Source organism: Antennarius striatus, chromosome 10, assembly GCF_040054535.1.
Source record: "Antennarius striatus isolate MH-2024 chromosome 10, ASM4005453v1, whole genome shotgun sequence".
Lineage (NCBI taxonomy): Eukaryota > Metazoa > Chordata > Actinopteri > Lophiiformes > Antennariidae > Antennarius > Antennarius striatus.
Window position 1 is genome coordinate 8,973,352 of NC_090785.1, and position 2,784 is coordinate 8,976,135.

A 2,784-nucleotide genomic window follows, 5' to 3' on the forward strand; every position below is an offset into this window, starting at 1 on the left:
CATCTAAATCAACCATTTATTGGATCTCCAAGAACTACAAAGAGAGAGGTTCAAATGTTGTGAAGAAGGCCTCAAGATGCCCAAGGAGGTCCAGAAAATGACAGGACTGTCTCCTAAAATTGATTCAGCAGGGGGATCAGGGCATCACCAGTGCAGAGCTTGCTTAGAAATTACAAGCAAACAAGTGTGAGTGCATTTACACGCACAGTGAAGACTTTTGGAGAATGGCCTGGTGTCAAGATGGACAGCGAAGAAGCCACTTATCTCCAGGAAAAACATCAACAGCAGACTAATATTCTGTAAAAGATACAGGGATTGGACTTCTGAGGTCTGGGGCAAAGTCATTTTCTCTGATGAATCTCCTTTCTCATTGTTTGGGGCCTCTGAAAGAAAAGATTGTTCAGAGATGAAAAGATAAACGCTACCATCAGTTCTTTGTCATGCCATGAGTAAAGCATCCTGAAACCATTCATGTGTGAGGATGCTTCTCAGCCAAGGGACTCGACTCACTCACAATTTTGCCCAAGAACACAGCGTTGAATAAAGAATGGTGCAAAAACATCCTCTGAGATCAATGTCTCCACCATCCAAGACCAGTTTAATTTGAAAGGGTTCAAAACTGTTTAGTTTGCTGGCTTAAATAATTATATAAGGATGACTTTGTACTAAATATGAGATGACACATAAGTGAATAATTGAATTATCCTTTGTAATCCCAATTTAATTTAAAATGCCCTCTGTGATCCACAAATGTCTAAAGTTGCAAGCATTTACCAGGCCGTAACCAGTGTTACGCCTTGAAGATTGATTTTGTCCCGTCATTGTGTCCAAGTTTACAGCCACACTGTAAGTAAGAACACAGTGAGTAAGAACTAACAATACCACTGTCCTGAAAATAATGCAAAGGTACAGACCCCAGCCAACATTCATTTTATTTACATCAAAAAGTTACAAGCATTTACAAAAAGTCCATAAACAGCATCTTGGTTAGAACTATTGTCTCAAAGGTTTGATTCCACTGCTGAGTTTTCATGTTCTCCCTGTGTCTGTTTGGGTTCTCTCTTGGTTGTCTGGCTTCTTCCCACCACCAAAAACATGCAGTTTATAGGTGAATTGATCCCTCTACACTATGAGCATGAGTGGTGTCTGTCTTTCTGTGTGGCCCTGCGATGAACCGTCTTGTACCCCAACTCCTGCTATTAGTCAGCTGGGATGGGCTCCAATGTAACCAATGACCCGGAAGCGGCTGAAGAAGATGAATGAATAAAGGCTGTGTTTTGCTGCCCAAAATAGATCGAAACAAGCATAAAGAAAATCTTGTGACATAAAAACTAAAGCTGCTTTTGAATCAGTTGTGCTGAAAATGTTGCATAACGTTCAGCCTTGTGCTTCTTGTTAAAATTCAGAACAAATGGTATAGAGTTGTAGCTCCCCTTAGTGGTGAAGAAACAGTCCAAAACAGATTCTTTTTTTTGGTGATTATTGCTTCTTGCTTTATAATTGAATAAAATATTGGTGGACAGCCGGACTAATTTGATTTGGTCCTCATACCTGGAGAAAAACATTCAGAAATTCTGTCCAAATACACATTACAACAGATAACTAAGTATTACAAATCTGATTTTGATTTTTACTGTTTAACTTTAATAGTAGAAACAGAATTGCAAACAGTTGTAAACGGCAACTTAACAAAAGAGATTCAGATGATTTGGGAGCCCATGACTGATTTACTCGTGTGAATTCTCATTCAGAAGGAATTTACAAATACACAACAATTTTTGCTAAAACGTGAGGCAGATTTTTTGTAAAAAAAAGTTTTGGTGGTGTGTTTTCAAACTCCTTGAGTATAAATCTTCCATTTACTAACCAGGACAATACCGTACACTGTATACTACATGTTGTTGTTGGGGTTTTTTTTTGGCTGCATGCATAGACCTGAGTGTATAATAAGTTTAATGTTATAAATCCCTATAAAATTATATATAATATAAGCCAAGGCTCAAATCGAGACGATTTAAATGTGCTGAAATGGTGTGAACACCTACTTTACGGAGAAATGGCTCAAAGAATAAATTAAAAATCACTTAGAATATATTTTCACATTCTTGGTCATGCTTATGCTTTCATCCCTTTTACTCGTTTTTTCTATAAAGCTTTTTCTAGTTTTGCGTGACGTTTTTTGATTGCCAATAGTTGTATTTGTCCATCTTTTGTTGCATTAAAGACTTACATGTGACTTTAATCATTGCAATGAAGTCTTTTTAATTTAATTTTACGGTTTTCCCCGGCTATTATCTCCGTTTTTCATTCCCTTCTGATTTTCTTTTCTGTACTTTGTCTGTTGATTTACTGTTGGATGTAGTGGGAGAGGAGATGAAGGTGGTAGGTGTGAGAGCAGAGGATGCAGAAGACGGGGTTAAATGGACGCAACTGATTGGCTGAGGCGACCCCTGAAGGGAAAAGACAAAAGGAGAAGAAGATCACGAAGTGTTCTTTGAGCCGCTTAGGATTTTCTTGTATTTGCACACTACATACTTCTTTGCTTTAAAAAAAAAAAAAAAAAAAACTTGAATAAACATCTGCACGAGTTTCTGTGTGAAAAGATCCAACTTGATAACTTCTTTAAATGCTTTTTTTTTTTTTCCCGAGCCAGAATTTTTTTATCTTTTCTGTTTCTGATGGATTTGAACGCAGCATGACGTAATAATTATTCGGGTCTTTACGTATATCCGGCAAAACCAAGTGCAACCTCTTAAAACGACTTTCCCCGTAACTGTTCTGAAA